The 16,738-nt window shown below is 48.7% G+C and overlaps 1 protein-coding gene across 1 annotated transcript in view; it reads right to left on the minus strand.

Moving 5' to 3' along the window:
• The window catches only part of LOC134339947 (ecto-ADP-ribosyltransferase 5-like), a 47,511-nt gene extending 42,088 nt beyond the window's left edge, over positions 1-5,423 (minus strand). Inside the window, exon 1 of the mRNA XM_063036747.1 lies at positions 5,214-5,423. The gene's annotated coding sequence lies outside the window, so the exon portion shown is untranslated. The remainder of the gene's footprint in view (positions 1-5,213) is intronic.
• Positions 5,424-16,738: the final 11,315 nt, after the last annotated feature.

A 16,738-nucleotide genomic window follows, 5' to 3' on the forward strand; every position in this document is an offset into this window, starting at 1 on the left:
GATGTGGGGGTAGAAGGGTGGGTTGGCAAATTTGCTGATGGCGCAAAGTTTGGTGATGTTGTAGATAGTGCAGAGGATTGTCAAAGATTGCAGAGAGACATTGATAGGATGCAGAAGTGGGCTGAGAAGTGACAGATGGAGTTCAACCCGGAGAAGTGTGAGGTGGTACTTTTTGGAAGGACAAACTCCAAGGCAGAGTACAAAGTACATGGCAGGATACTTGGTAGTGTGGAGGAGCAGAGGAATCTGGGGCTACGTGTCCACAGATCCCTGAAAGTTGCCTCACAGGTGGATAGGGTAGTTAAGAAAGCTTATGGGGTGTTAGCCTTCATAAGTCGTGGGATAAAGTTTAAGAGTCGTTATGTAATGATGCAGCTCTATAAAACTCTGGTTAGGCCGCCCTTGGAGTACTGTGTCCAGTTCTGGTCGCCTCACTATAAGAAGGATGTGGAAGCATTGGAAAGGGTACAGAGGAGACTTACCAGGATGCTGCCTGGTTTAGAGAGTGTGCATTGTGATCAGAGATTAAGGGAGCTAGGGTTTACTCTTTGGAGAGAAGGAGGATGAGAGAAGACATGATAGAGGTGTACAAGATAATAAGAGGAATAGATAGAGTGGATAGCCAGCGCCTCTTCCCCAGGGCACCACTGCTCAATCCAAGAGGACATGGCTTTCAGGTAAGGGGTGGGAAGTTCAAGGGGGATATTAGAGGAAGGTTTTTTACTCAGAGAGTGGTTGGTGCGTGGAATGCACTGCCTGAGTCAGTGGTGGAGGCAGATACACTAGTGAAGTTTAAGAGACTACCGGACAGGTATATGGAGGAATTTAAGTTGGGGACTTATATGGGAGGCAGGGTTTGAGGGTCAACACAACATTGTGGGCCGAAGGACCTGTGCTGTACTGTTCCATCTCCTATGAATCCACCACCACTGTGTCATTGCACATATTTATGCACGGAGGAAGAGCTACAACAGAGTCTGAAGCCGAAACTTTCTTTTTTTTACCGTGGAACGGTAATAACAGCGCAATCTGGGCAGCTTACAGTGCGGAGCTAGGAACTGGGCCCGTTGCGTCGAAAGCCCGCGCCCGAGAGAGCGAGTCCTCCGCGCGTAGGAGGACCAAACGGGCGCCCCGCGATGAATGGGCCGCATGCGCGCTCTCTGCATTCCCGCGAGCGATCTGACACGGGCTATTCTCACTCAACACCGGGGAAGTCAAAAAAATCAGTCTTGCAACCCTACAATCTGATTGCATTCATCACCTACCTAGCCGTGGCATGACTGCTCCTTCTCATCCTGTGCGCCGGATCAGTTTACCCCTCCCTCCGTCCTGATGCAGGGACTCTGCCCGAAACCTCGACCATCCCTTTGGAACCACAGGTACTGCCTGACCCGCTGAATTCGCCCAATGTTGTTTGAGAGCGAGACCTAGATGCTCAATGAACAAAAATAACGAGGCAGCGTGACAGCAAATTTTTTTTAAAAAAGGCAAACTCTTGGCGGGACTGAGCGATGGAGCAGCATCTGCAGTGGAAAGACTTGGGAGAGTCTCATGTCGAGATCCCATCTCGGGCCTAAGCTTGGAGAGGAAAGAATGCTATTTCATTGAAATTCAGTGTGATTGCCAATCGCTACCGGAAGTATAGCGAGTAGTGCTGTCAACACACCAAGAAATTTCCTCATCGCTATGTTTAGAGAATCTAATATGACAAAAATTGATGACATTCAGAATATAGGACAATACAGCACAGCACAGGAACAGTCTCAGCCAACCATGTTTTAAAGAACGAATTAAAACAGCCATGAAACGAAGCAATACTGCCTGTCCATATCCCTCCATTCTCTGTCCTTTTCCTTTCCTGCTTAAGAGAGTCTTAATCGCTAAGTTTGTCTCCACTCCCATCTCTGAGGACGCATTGAAGGTGCCCACCCGCTCTCTGAGACAGCCAAACAAAAAAGTCAGGCCTTCTCTGCAAGGAGTTTGTACGTTCTCCGCGTGGCCGCGTGGGTTTCCCTCTGGGTGCTCCGGTTTCATCCCACAGTCCAAAGGCGGACCAGTCGATTGATCAATTGGTGATTGTAAGGTGCCCCGTGTTTCGACTAGGATGATGTCGTGGGATTGCTAGGTGGCACGGCCCATGGGCCGGAAAGGACTATTCCGCACTGTATCTCAATAAATGAAAGAGAAAAAAAAAACGGCCCCCAAATTTCCTTTGAAATACCCCCCATAGTAAATCCACGTCCTCCAGTATTGGACATTTCAGCCTGTGGAACAAAAAAATGACACAGCCTTTCTACGCAGTTTAAGCCTTTCATAAATTCTTCTCCGGCTTCACTTCAACACCGCTCCTCCGTCCAATGTGATCCCTTTAAGACCAAAAGACCATAAGACCTAGGAGCAGAATTAGTCCATTCAGCCCATCAAGTCTCCTCCGCCATTCCATCATGTCTAATCCCGGATCCCAGTCAAGCCCATACACCTGCCTTCTCGCCATATAGTGCATATTGTGTATATATAGGTTTGGGCACCCCAAGAGATTTGAGATCTCAGGTAACTCTTACCAAGGTTCCAGACCCTAATTAGCTTGTTAAGGCTATGGCTTGTTCACAATCATCGCTCTGAAAGGCCAGGCGATGTAAATTTCAAAGCTTTATAAATACGCTGACTCCTCAAACCTTATCCCAACAATCAACAACACTGGGCTCCTCTAAGCAGCTGCCTAGCACTGTGAAAATTAAAATAAATGATGCTGTCAAAGTTATAAGAAGATATCAAAGCGTTTTCAGGCAGCCATTTCCTTAGTTCGTAATTGTAATTAAGAAATGGCAGTTAACAGGAACGGTGGAGGTCAAGTTGAGGTCTGGAAGACCAAGAAAACTTTCCGAGAGAACTGCTCTTAGGATTGCTAGAAAGGCAAATCAAAACACCCGTTTGACTGCAAAAGACCTACAGGAAGATTTAGCAGACTCTGGAGTGGTGGTGCAGTGTTCTACTGTGCAGTGACACCTACACTAATATGACCTTCATGAAAGTCATCAGAAGAAAACCTTTCCTGCGTCCTCACCACAACATTCAGCGTCAGAAGTTTGCAAAAGAACATCTAAACAAGCCGGATGCATTTTGGAAACAAATCTTGTGGACTGACGAAGTTAAAATAGAACTTTTTGGCCGCAATGAGCAAAAGTATGTTTGGAGAAAAAAGGGTGCAGAATTTCATGAAAAGAACCCCTCTCCAACTGTTAAGCACGGGAGTGGATCGATCATGCTTTGGGCTTGTGTTGCAGCCAGTGGCGCTGGGAACATTTACTGGTAGAGGTAAGAATGAATTCAATTAAATACCAGCAAATTCTGGAAGCAAACATCACACCGTCTGTAAAAAAGCCGAAGATGAAAAGAGGATGGCTTCTACAACAGGATAATGAACCTAAACACACCTCAAAATCCACAATGGACTACCTCAAGAGGCACAAGCTGAAGGTTTTGCCATGGCCCTCATAGTCCCCTGACCTAAAGATCATCGAGAATCTGTGGATAGACCTCAAAAGAGCAGTGCATGCAAGACGGCCCAAGAATCTCACAGAACTAGAAGCCTTTTGCAAGGAAGAATGGGCGAAAATCCCCCAGACAAGAATTGAAAGGCTCTTAGCTGGCTACAAAAAGCGTTTACAAGCTGTGATTCTTGCCAAAGGGGGTGTTACTAAGTACTGACCATGCAGGGTGCCCAGACTTTTGCCTCGGGCCTTCTTCCGTTTTTTGTTATTTGGAACTGTAAAAGATGGAAATAAAAAAAAGTGATCTTGCTTAAAATATTAAAGAATTGTGTCATCTTTAACTTTATGCCTCTTGGAAATCAAGTCATCTTTTACTCGTTTAGCTAACAGAAATTTTGACCAGGGGTGCTCAAACTTTTGCATGCCACTGTATATGGCAGAGATCACGGGAAACAGCTATAACGAGGTAGATCTTGCGATAAAGAGTCCATCCTATCATACCAGGCGACCGTTCTGACCGAACTAGTCTGAAAGCAGCGGTACGGAAGCTGTCTTGAGTTTGTTGGTGTTGTAAGTTATTTAGTCAGATTGAATGTTGAAGTATTGTGAGCAGTTTTCAACCCTTATCTGAGGAAGGGCAGAACGGTTACCGTATGTGGAGCGTTTGTCGGCTCTGGGTCTGCACTCGCCAGAGTTTAGGAAAAAAAAACGAGCAGAAACTCATTGCAGCCTACCAGACTGCAAAGGATAACTACTCATTGTAAGGTCCCGTATATGTAATACACACATTAGGTAAATTGATCATCTCCCTTCCCTATCTCTCTCTCGCCCTCTATCTCTCTCTCCCTCTCAGCCTGTCTGTCTGTCTGTCTGTGTTACTCTCACATACTGTGTACATGCAGACTCTATTTATCGCTGCCTATCGAGGAACTCTCTCTCTCTCTCTCTCTCTCGCTCTCTCTCTCGCGCGCGCGCTTATACACACACACACACACACACCATATACTCTACCGGACTCTCTCTCTCTCTCTCTCTCTCTCTCTCTCTCTCTCCGTTTCTCTCCATCCCTGTCTCTTGTCTGTCTCTGATCCGGATATAGAGATAGACACTGGCTAGGTCTGTCTCTATCCATGAACTCTGTCTTTCTCTCTCTCCTTCTCGGCCTCTCTGTCTCTCTCTCTCTCAGCGTCTCAATCTGTCTGTCTGTCTCTCTCTCTCACACACACACACGCACTGTCGATCTGTCTATATCCATGAACACTCCTCTCTCTCTCCTTCTTTCTTCCTGCCTCTCCGTCTGTCTCTGTTCCCGATATCTCTGTCTCGCTCTCTCTCTCCCTCGCGGCCTGTCTGTCTCTCTCTCACACACGCGCTATGTCCGTCTATATGCATAAACTTTCTTAATGAACTTCTCTCTCTCTCTCTCTCTCTCTCTCTCACACACACACACAGTCCCAGTCCCACCACCCGGGTCCGGCTCCACTATTTCCTTTCGGCGAGGCGTCTGTTTCAAGTTCTCCGTCCTACTCCTCTCGCCCTGTAAACACTCACTCTTGCTTCCTCCGGCCCCCACCCCCGTTCCATCGACTCTGTACGCGGGTCAAACTTCTGCTCGCGGTGAAACCCCGAGGGAGTTTTGGAAGATTGGATTGGCAGGGCGGGGTCGTGGGAGGGAGGTGGAGACAGGGAGCGTTGAGATATTCTTAACGCTTTTACACTGACCTGAAAACTGTGTCCGGGGATAAGCTTCTGACTATTCCTTCACTATTCGCGAGGCGGCGGGTGAAAAGTAGGGTGGGCGGAGGAGGCCGACCGGCTCTCGCAGCATCAAACTTCTCACAGCAGCCAGTTGAGCAGAAAAAACAGAACCGCCGCCCCCTCCTCCCCCCGCCGCTTAGATTTGCTCCCTGAGCAACTGCAAGCACCGGCCACTTCCGCACTTCCGCACTTCCGCGTGTTCACGGCAGATGCTTCCTGTTCAACCCAAACGTCACGTGGCCGCTCACCGCAGCCCGGCCGAGCACTCGCACCGCCGCGGACGTGCCGTTTCCAGGCGGCTTCATGATGAATCCGCCTCGACCTGCTGGGAGATCAGAGCTGAACTCCCACAGCAGGCAGGAGATTTGCATCTCGCCTTGTCGCTTGGTTACTGCAAGCCTTCCTCTGCCCCCGCCCTCCGCTCACTGTCTCCCACTCCGTCTCTACTTTCCCCTTATCTTGCCACCCTCACTCCCCTCCGGCTCGTTCTCTTCTTTCTTCCCCGTCTCTCTCCAGTCACCTTACCTTCAGCTCTACGTCCCTTTTCTGATATATGCCCAGCCCACTCTGGGAGAGTGCGTTTCCGATTACACATATCCCCTCCTTCCCTGGCAATCTAACAATCAATCCGGCTATCAACCTACCCATTTGTCTATCTGTTTGAATATCTTGATAGGGAGATGGATGGATAAATAGAGTCTAAAATGAAAGCGTGCCTTATATAAAGTCGAGGTCAGAGAATCTATCTCTTTCACTCCCTTCCCTTCTCTCTCTCGCTTCCTCTCCCTGTCCCCCTCTGCTTCCCTTTTTCGTTATTTATCTCCCTCCCGCCCTCTGTCTCCCATCTCTCCCTCTCCCTCTCCCCCCTCTCCTTCCCTCCCCCTCTCTCTCTCCTCCTCTCTCTCCCTCCCCCCTCTCCCCCTCTCTCTCCCTCCCCCCTCTCCCCCTCTCCCTCCCTCCCCCCTCTCCCCCTCTCTCTCCCTCTCTCCCTCCTCCTCTCTCTCTCTATCCCTCTCTCCCCCAGTCTCTCTGCTTCTCTGTCTCTCTGTCCCCTTTCTCTCTGTCTTTGTCATGGTCCCCTCTGGCAATCCCCCACCGCGCTATTTACCCCAGGAACTGGGCCCCAAACCCCTCGTTTAACTTCCAATCATTCCCAGGTTCCACTAACTACACACACCTGCTTTCCATCAGGAAATGCGGGATAACGACGCTGTGATCACAACAAGGAGCTGCCAGTTCGTTGGTCGACTCCGGTGTGAGTAACCTCGTTTCATGGTTCCTACAGCTGTCAGTTCTAAGTCTAACATCGCTCCTGGATTCTGTCCAAACCCAAGACTCCGGGTAAAGACTCTCCTGGAAACCGATTCCACGCTCACTACGGCAATATCGCCTCCCAGCTCTGCCCCCGCGCCCGTGTTCGGCACTTCGGTTCATCCACTGCCACGCTCGTATAACAGTCTCTCTGTCTCTCTCTGTCTGTCTGTCTCCCCCCTCTCCCTCTCTTCCCCTGTTTCTCTGCCTCTCTGCCCCCTCTCTCTGTCTCTCTCTGTCACTCTCTCGTCACTTTCTCTCTCGCTCTTGTCTCTCTCTCTGTCACTGTGTCGGCACCCTCTCTCTCTCTCTCTCATCACCCTCTCTCTCTGTCTCTCTCCCTTCACCCTTTCTCTCTCGTCACCATCTCTCTCTCTCATCACCCTCTCTCTCTCGTCAGCCCCTCTCTCTCTCTCTCTCTCTTCAGCCCCCCCCGTCATTCTCCCTCTCTCTCGTCACCCTCTCTCTCTATCTCTCTCTCGTCACTCTCTCCCTCTCTCTCTCGTCACTCTCTCCGTCTCTTTCTCGTCACTCTCTATCTCTCTCTCTCTCTTCAGCTCTCCTCTCACTCTCCCGTCATTTTCCCTCTGTCTCGTCACCCTGGCTCTCTATCTCTCTCTCTCGTCACTCTCTCCCTCTCTTTCTCGTCACCCTCTCTCTCTCTCTCTCTCGTCACCCCCTCTCTCTATATCTCTCTCGTCACTCTCTCTCTCTGTCATCACCCTCTCGCTCTCTCTCGTCACCATCTCGTCAGCCCTCCTCTCTCTCTCGTCACCCTCCCATCAGCCCCCCCTCTCTCTGTCACTCTCTCGTCACCCTCTCTCTGTCTCTCTCTCTCGTCACTATCTCTCTCTCGTCACTCTCTCTCCCGTCACCCTCTCTCTCTCTCTCGCTCTCTCTTTCTCTCTCCCTCTCTCTCGTAACCCCCCCCCCCTTTCTCTCCTTACCCTCTTCAAGAAATGGAGGCGAGGGTAATACTGCAAACATTTCTCAAAGTTCCGCGGCAGCAAAATGAAGGTTTTGCGCATGCGCACGAGAGCAGTCCGCTCAAGCAAGTTCTTTCATAGAATACGAAACCGGCCCGAGGGTGATCCACACTTTTTATATCCTTCTTCTTTGCACCACCCGCTCCACAGCGCAAAACGGCGAAACTCAACATTCCTTGCGTTTACAACCACTGCGCCGACCATTGCGTGTGGTTCGATGGAGCTGCCCGCGTCGAAACTTCGAAACTTCGAAAAGTGGTCCGTAAACGGCGCTGAAATATCCCTCCCGCAATCAATAGTTCTGGCAGCTCAGTCTAAAACACGCACCAGATCTGTATCAAGCGTTTCAGAGGCACATTTAGTGTCAGGGAAATGTATACAATATATATTCTGAAGTGTTTTATTTTGTTCGCAGACATCCACGAAAACAGAGAGGAGCCCCCAAAGAATGAGTGACATTGAAATGTTAGAACCCCACGAAGACGCCCCCAGCTCGCCCCGCCCACGCATAAGCAGCAGCAAGCAACGATTATCCCCTCCCTCACCAGCAAAAAAAAATCGCCACCTGCCACAGAGCACTCAAGCGTGCAGCAAAGCAATAGCGAAGACAGAGACTTGCAGTACTCCAAAGACTTCGCATTGCTCCCGGTATTCGACATACCGCAGGCTCTCTCTCTCCCTGATATGGGAGAAAGAGGTGTTTCCGTTTCACAGGGAGAGGGGAGACATAACAAACAGCTCGCTGGTTTACGACGCTGAAAGTCCGTTGCGTCGTCTTTTCCGAGCTCTGTGCCCCAAAATCTCAGATCTCTGGGCAAACAGAGCCAAAGATCTCCCGACTACCACGACACACCAATCTCCTGTCGGAACACCGACCTTCGATCCGCCCGTCTCCAGAGCCACGACATCCTTGGCCCCCAAATGCGAGCTGAGCTCTTAGGCCGCGCCCTTGGCACGCTGAACAACGGCCAGTCGTGAAGCCCCGAGAGCAGGCCCCATTCCCGCAAAGTACCGAAGTTAATTCCAGGCCAGGGTCTTCAAAAGAACCCTGAATGGGAAAACTAATGATGGAAATAGGGCTGCTTCCGAAGATGCAAGCAGAGAAGTCGCCCTTTTCTTAGATCAAGTATCTGCCTTTCCGAGAGATCTGACCCGCTGAGTTTTCTGATGTTGTGTGAGCGCCAATTCCGCTGCAGAACTCCAATGGTAAGTGGGAATGATTGGAGGGTCTGTGGGGGATTTAGACATGTCGACAGGACCAGAATATCACGAGGGAATGATTCGACTCTACTTGTGTGGAACAGAGCAAGCCAGGTGCAGGAACCGAACGGTGCCACAAGGTGGCAGCACAGTGGGTTAGGACGTGGCATGTGGAACATGAAAGATTGCCAGCACACACCCACGTACTCCGGCTCACCATGCCCCGGAGCGGAATGCTCCTCTCAAATCTGATAGATAGACTTCCCCCCATCACAGCCCAAGGCACCGCCACTAGCAGATTTGCATTCTCTGCCCGAGATTTAAGATGGAGAGAACGGGAAGTCTTTGACGGTCAGAGCAGTAACAGCAGCAAACTGAGAAAGGATGTGCCGTCATTGTAAAGGGTTCAGAGGAGATTCACAACAACGAAATCGTGAACTGAGAAAAAGGGAAGTAATGATTCTTGGATGCGGGTTACAGTAAGACCGAAAGTCGGAGTATAAATTCTTATTTCGGTATGACTCTGCGGTGCCCATTCACGAAATCGCCCTTGTCATCTCCGTAAACTTATAGAAACCTCAGCGCGTTCACGTTTCATGTTTTTTTTTTGGGTGGGGTGGTGCAGGGTGCGGTGGTGAAGGTAAGGCTCATAATGCCCGGGCGGGGGGTGATTCGTCTTTCTGTCGACTGCGATTGTGGGGAGAGGGGCGTTTTACAAAATTGCAAAAGAATTTGAAAGGCCGGAAGGGTAATTCAGTCCGCTGGATAAATATAGCCTTGTAATCGGGCAAACACGGGGAAATCTGCAAATGCTGGAAACTCAAGCAACACACATCAAAGTTGCTGGGGAACGCAGCAGACCAGGCAGCATCTCTAGGAAGAGGTGCAGTCGACGTTTCGGGCCAAGACCCTTCGTCAGGACTAACTGAAAGAAGAGCTAGTAAGAGATTTGAAAGTAGTGGGCGGCGGGGGGTGGGGGTGGAGAGCGATCCGAAATGATAGGAGAAGACAGCAGGGGGAGGGATGGAGCCAAGAGATGGACAGGTGATTGGCAAAAGGGATATGAGAGGATCATGGGACAGGAGGTCCGGGGAGAAAGACAAAGCGGGGGCGGGGGGGAACCCAGAGGATGGGCAAGGGGTATCGTCAGAGGGACAGAGGGAGAAAAAGGAGAGTGAGAGAAAGAATGTGTGTATAAAAATAAGTAACAGATGGGGTACGAGGGTGAGGTGGGGCATTAGCGGAAGTTAGAGAAGTCGATGTTCATGCCATCAGGTTGGAGGCTACCCAGACGGAATATATGGTGTTGTTCCTCCAACCTGAGTGTGGCTTCATCTTGACAGTAGAGGAGGTCGTGGATAGACATATCAGAATGGGAATGGGACGTGGAATTAAAATGTGTGGCCACTGGGAGATCCTGCTTTCTCTGGCGGACAGAGCGTAGGTGCTCAGCGAAACGATCTCCCAGTCTACGTCGGGTCTCGCCAATATATAGAAGGCCACATTGGGAGCACCGGACGCAGTATATCACCCCAGCCGACTCACAGGTGAAGTGTTGCCTAACCTGGAAGGACTGTTTGGGGCCCTGAATGGTGGTAAGGGAGGAAGTGTAAGGGCATGTGTAGCACTTGTTCCGCTTACAATCGGAGCAATTTACAGCGGTGCTGGAACGTTTGAGAACCCTGCCGAATTTTCTCTATTTCTGCGTAATTATAACGCAAAATATAGTGAGATCTTCATGTGTCCTCAATCTAGATAAAGAGAACCCAATTAAATAAGTAACGCAAAAACACTATACTTCTTCATTTATTTATTGAGAAAAATGATGAGATATTACAGGTATTTGTTGGATAACATATGTGATCCTTTGCTTTCGGTAAGTGGCGTGATCCCCTTGTACAGCAATAACTTCAGTCAAACGTTTCCAGTCATTGTTGATCAGTCCTGCACATCGGCTTTTTGCAATCCCTCCTCACAAAGTTCTGGGATATTGGTGGTCTTCCATATATGAACTGCTTGTTTCAGGTCTGACCACAACATTTCCATAGGTTTAAGGTTAGGACTTTGAGCCGGCCATTCCAAAACATATACTTTCCTCTTATTAAAAAAAAACTCTTCTTTTTCAATATATTTATTGATTGACAATCTCCTGTAAAATAGCTTGATACAATTTTGAATTCACTACTCCCTCAATAATTGCAAGCTGGCCAGGCCCGGGGGCAGCAAAGCAGCTCCAAAACATGACGCTCCTTCCAGCATGTTTCACAGTTGGAATGAGGTTTTGGTCTTGGTGTACATTGCCCCTTTTCACTGGACGAAGCGGTGTGCATTTCTGCCAAAAAGTTCAACTTTTGTCTCATTTGTCCACAGCATATCCAGGTGGTCCTTTGCAAACTTGAGACGTGCAGCAAAGTTGTTTTTATTTTTATTTTTGAAGAGCAGTGGTTTTCTGCGAGGTGTCCTGAATGAACATCATTCTTGTTCGGTGTTTCTCTTATAGTGGACACATGAACAGAGACTTCAGCAAGTTCCAGATATTCCTGCATGCCCTTTGCTGTCACCCTTGGGATCTTTTTCACCCCCTTCTGTCACAGAACCCAAATGCAACACACAGACACTGACGTACCAGGGACAAGACTAGGATGCCGGACCTGGGCAAGGACATGGACAAGAAACAGGGAACCCGGATAAGGAAAGAACAACTAGAAGCCTGGGAAAGCGGGACCAGGACTAGAAACCATGGACTAGGAGCCAAGGCTTGGACTCCGAGCCAAAGACTGGACAAGGGACCCAGAACCTGGTTCTTGCCTCGGGCTCGGACCCCAGAACCAGGCAAGGACATAGCTGGGGTCGAGAGTCTTGAGGATTGAGGCTGGGTTCTTGAGTCTTGAGACTTGAGGCTGGGGTCTTGAGTCTTGAGGCTTGGAGGCTGGGGTCTTGAGTCTTGAGGCTTGGAGGCTGGGGTCCTGAGTCTTGAGGCTTGAGGCTGGGGTCTTGAGTCTTGAGGCTTGAGGCTGGGGTCTTGAGGCTTGAGGCTTGAGGCTGGGGTCTTGAGGCTTGAGGCTTGGAAGCCAGACGAGGATATGACGGGGCAAGGGTACTTCGAAGCAATTCCTGGGCAGGACGCGGGACTCCACCCGATGGAGGTAAGGGACAGGAATGGACAGAACCAACTGCGGGGTAACGGCATATGGCCTGGCTTACACGATGGAGGAAAGGGACAGCAAGGGAGCTTGGTCCAGGGTGGCTCCAAGACTCGAGGCGGCCGGTAACCGTAGCAGGATACGGAACAGTCAAATCCATATCTCGATGACTGCACTAGCCTTCCACCGGTGGATTGCTTCAAGGCGAGACTGACGAGGTGCAAACGAGGGTCATAGGCGGGGGAACAGAAGGAAGGGATGTTAGGACAGGAACAATCCAGCAGCTCACACTCGAACCCAAGGCGACTTATATTTCAAGCCCCAAGATGGGAATCGGTTGCTTATGATTAACCCAACCAAAACAAGGGACAGCCGGAAGACCCGGAGACCTGAATCCACGGACCGGACCGTGAACCCGAATGTGGACTTCACGGAACGGACCACGACACCTTCAGCATTGCACGTTGTGTGCTTGGTGTGATCTTTGCAGGACGCCCATTCCTAGGGAGAGTAGCAACAGTACTAAACAATTTCTCTCACTGTGGACTGACGAACACTCTGGTCTTTAAAAATGCTTTGCAAACTTTTCCAGTTTCATGCCTCTCTACAACTCTTCCTGTGAGGTCCTCTGAAAGTTGTTTTGATCGAGGCATGGTGCACATGAGCAGAGTTTTCTTGAGAGCAGCGGCTGTGTGAGTAACCTGACTTTGTGCGTCTTTTTGTAGGGCAGCGTACCTCAGCAGCACCCACCTCCAATCTCATCTCAGTGATTTGATGATGATTATGAAGACACGTAGTCCTCTTTTATTGTCATTTAGTAATGCATGCATTAGGAATGATACATTATCTCCTCCGGTGTGATATCACAAAACACAGGACAGACCAAGACTGAAAAAAAACTAACAAAACCACATAATTATAACAGATAATTACAAACAGTGTAACAATACCATAACTTGATGAAGGAGTCCATGAGCACAGTAAAGTTCAAAGTTTCTCAAATGTCCCACATCTCACGCAGACGGGAGAAGGAATAAAAACTCTCCCTGCCATGCCCGACCACAGTCCGACTCTGAGTCATCCGAAAACTTCGAGCTCTGATCAGCTCTCCGACACCGAGTACTGAGCGCCATCTCTGTCCGAACGATTCGACCTTCTTCTCGGTCGCCAAAAGCATGCAAGGCCGGGGATTTTGAGGCCTATCCTTCGAAAGAATCCCGACCACACAGTAACGACAGCAGCGAACGGGTGTTTCAGAAATTTCTCCAGATGTTCCCCTGCGCTTTCATGTCCATTCTCCAGCAAATCAGAATTGTCCACGGCCCCTATTTAACAAATACAATATCATTTTTCACCGGAGTGCTGCGCACACGCAAGCACGCCACCATCTTCTCCTCCCGCCTGGAACACCTGACTGCAAACAGCGTTGTAGAAGGCACTATCCCAGATGTTCACAAACATTTTCCAACAAATACATGCAACATTGGATCATTTTTTCTCAATAACTATATGAACAAGTGTAACTTATTCGTGTTATTTATTTAATTGGTTTCTCTTTATCTAGTTTTAGGACTTTTCGCTGAGTCCCATTTATGTAGACATAGCGAAAGTTGTAACGCCCAGCTATATTGGTTCCTATATATCTCGGGGAAACCCTGTCCGCCGCCCGCCTGGTCTCCCGGTTGTGCCGGCTGCTGTACCACTGCCACCGAATTCAGCTTCAAGCATCAATCATCAGCCAGCACACACTGTACGTTTTACCAATTACACTTTATAGATATTACCAAGTCTATGAGATTAATATAAGTTCAATACAGGAAAAAAATAAATGGAAAAGGCGCCAGACTCATCAAAGTTAAATTTTTTCGTACACACGTTGGAGCTCGGGGACCTCTTTCGGGGCCACTCTGACCCCGTCGACTCGCGGCTCGGGAGCACCCAGAGTGATCGACCTGAGCCTTCCCGCACGTCCGTTGTCCTCCTGGTCTCTCCTCCGACTCCCCGCCAAAACCCCCTGGTTCCCAGCCATATAAGACAGCATATCACCCCAAGAAATAATAACATGGACACCCATTGGCTGATAGTACATCTGCTATCTGTTACAACCCAAGCAAATTGCTGGCTAGTGACTTTCTCAGCATTTAACATAACATGGAAGCCATTTAAATTCACATACGCAGCAGTTTAAAAGATTAACATAACAAAGAATCCATTTTAATTTTACCATAACAAAGAAGAAAGCCCGTACAAAGTTCTGCAGGATTCACAGACTTTCTAGCAGCACTATTCACCATCCCATTCACCAGCCCGTCATGTTCGGCAAAGCCGTTCCTTTCAGATAATTTATCCTTCTGGATGTTATTTGTTTATTTTCTTTATTTCTAGGTGCAGCGCCGACCAGGTCCTTTCGGGACAAGGAGCCGCGCTGTCCAGCAGCCCAACTATTTGACAGTAGTCTATGCACAGGACAGCTTACAACGAAAAATTCACCAACAAAATTTTGGACTGTGCGCGGGGGGAGCCCCGAGCACCCGGAAAAACTCAGTTGGTCCACAGGGAGAGTGTAGAAAACCCCTTGGAGACTGCGTCGAATTGAACTCCGAGCTCCAACGCCCCGAGTTGTAACGTCGTCGCACTGACTGTCCTCGGCTTCCGTTGCCTCAGCACTGGAATCTTACCTGGAAAGACCCTCCCGATTGCAACGATCTATAGTATAAAGGACTTTCTGTCCAGTTTTGAAATTGAATGCGTCATCATTAAAAAATGTACAGGTTCCGAGTTGGTTGCAGAAGGTTGTCGACTAAACCTTCTCTATTATGGACCCAACACACCGCACCGTCTTTAGGAGGGGGGCTTCAGGAAGGCGGCGTCTACCGGTAAAGGACTCTGACCATCAGGTCCAGGCCTCTTCCCGTTACCACCATAAGAAAACAAGTATCTGAGCTTGACGAACCGCCTCCAGCGATGCAGAAACAGCTTCCATGAACCCATGAACACTGTCTTGCCATCCCTTTTTATTGGAGCATTCTTTCTTTGTTTTGTAATTTTTCGGAGGTTAATATCCTGGACAGTTGAGGTCATCTGACAGACGTTTGAATTCAGATCGCAGTATAATGAGGGGAGCAAACCCTCTGACAATGGAGGCATCTTTCCCATGTCTTACTATCTGATCCGCGGTGGGCTGCATCGACTGTCCATGCGCTTTATTGTCCCAGTTTCTGCGACTCTATGCGATTGGCTAGTGGTTTAAAAGGGCAGGGGCTTGGTGCTATCTTGTTTGGTGGAATGTGAGGGTAGGATAAAGAAATGCCGGGGGAGGGGGCGGGAGCTGTAAAAGGAAAGCAGCATCCGTCATCAGGTCCTCACGACATCTGGACAATCCTCTCTTCTCGCTCCCGAAACAGTGTGGATGACTTCACGTATCTTAACGTGAGATACGTTCCACCACAGAAGAACGGTCCCCTTTGTGGTGGTCACGGTCGGTGACTTCTGAAGGATTTCGGAGGACAACGAGAAGATCGACGGCGTCAGCTCACCTGAAGACTCCAATCGCTCCCCCCCTTCTCTCTCTCTCTCTCTCCATCACTACTCAACTCAATACCACGAACTGAACTGAACTTTACTCATCATCATAAGGCAATCTATTTACCCCTAGACTTGAAGAAACTTGGTTTACATATATTTCCACACTTACTTATATATATTCATTGCTAACCTGTTTGATTTATCTACATTTATATTACTGTATTGCGTAGTTACTAATAAATATTATTAGTTTATAGCAATACTGGACTCCAAAGTGTTTTCCATCTCTGCTGGTTCTTTAACCCGTCACGGAGTACTTGACAAAAGTTCAGAGTATCTCAACTCTGAACTGATTCTGTAATCTATGGACTCAGCTTCAAGGTCTCTGCAATTCATGTTCTCAGTATAATCAATTATCTATCTTTCTATCTATCTATCTATCTATCTATCTATCTCTATCTCTCTCTCTCTATCTATCAATCAATCAATCTGTCTGTCTGTCTATCAGTCTATCGCTCTGTGAATCTATCTGTTTCTCTTTCTCTATCTATTTATCTATCTATCTATTTGTTTATCTATTGATCTATCTACCTCTCTCTCTCTCTCTGTCAATCTGTCTGTCTATCAGTCTATCTGTCTGGCTATCTATCTCTCTGTGTATCTATCTGTCTCTCTCTCTCCATATATTTATCTCTCTATCTCTCTATGCAGACGATTTATCGACATCTCCCTCAAACTGAAGGGAGAATTTTTCAGATAGCCAGTCAGCATCAGTACCACAGTCTCCATGCCTTACACATCAAACTTCTTTTCCCCGTTTTCTTTCAGTGCAATGCAGTTTCTATGGTAGCTCGTTCAGTGTGGACGATGGGGCCCTGGTTAATGGCGTCAGGAAATTCAGCACCATGCTCAGGAAGAACTTTGGGTACCCTTTACAAAAATATCATTCCGCGCAACTCGGACCACAGACTTCCAAATCTGGGCGCTGAAATTTCCAATGAGAACCTAGAAGTCCTCCCTCCTTCAACCCTCAGAGCGTGCGTTGCAGGTAACAACCATCTCCGTCTGAAAGAGAGAAAAAAACCCTCCATGTATCCCGGCAAAACATTCCCCCTCAATCTACACTCACCTGTCACTTTACTGAGTACACCTGTACACCAGCTCGGTGACGCAGATATCTTTCAGCCAATCATGTGGCAGCAACGCAATTCGCAAACATATGAGGAAATGGTCGAGGGGTTCGCTTGTTGTTCAGCCCAAACATCAGAATGGGGAGGAACTCTGCCCCAAGTGACTTTGACCGTGGAATGACTGCTGGGGCCAG

The sequence above is a fragment of the Mobula hypostoma genome, chromosome 31 (genome assembly GCF_963921235.1).
Source record: "Mobula hypostoma chromosome 31, sMobHyp1.1, whole genome shotgun sequence".
NCBI classification, from domain to species: domain Eukaryota; kingdom Metazoa; phylum Chordata; class Chondrichthyes; order Myliobatiformes; family Myliobatidae; genus Mobula; species Mobula hypostoma.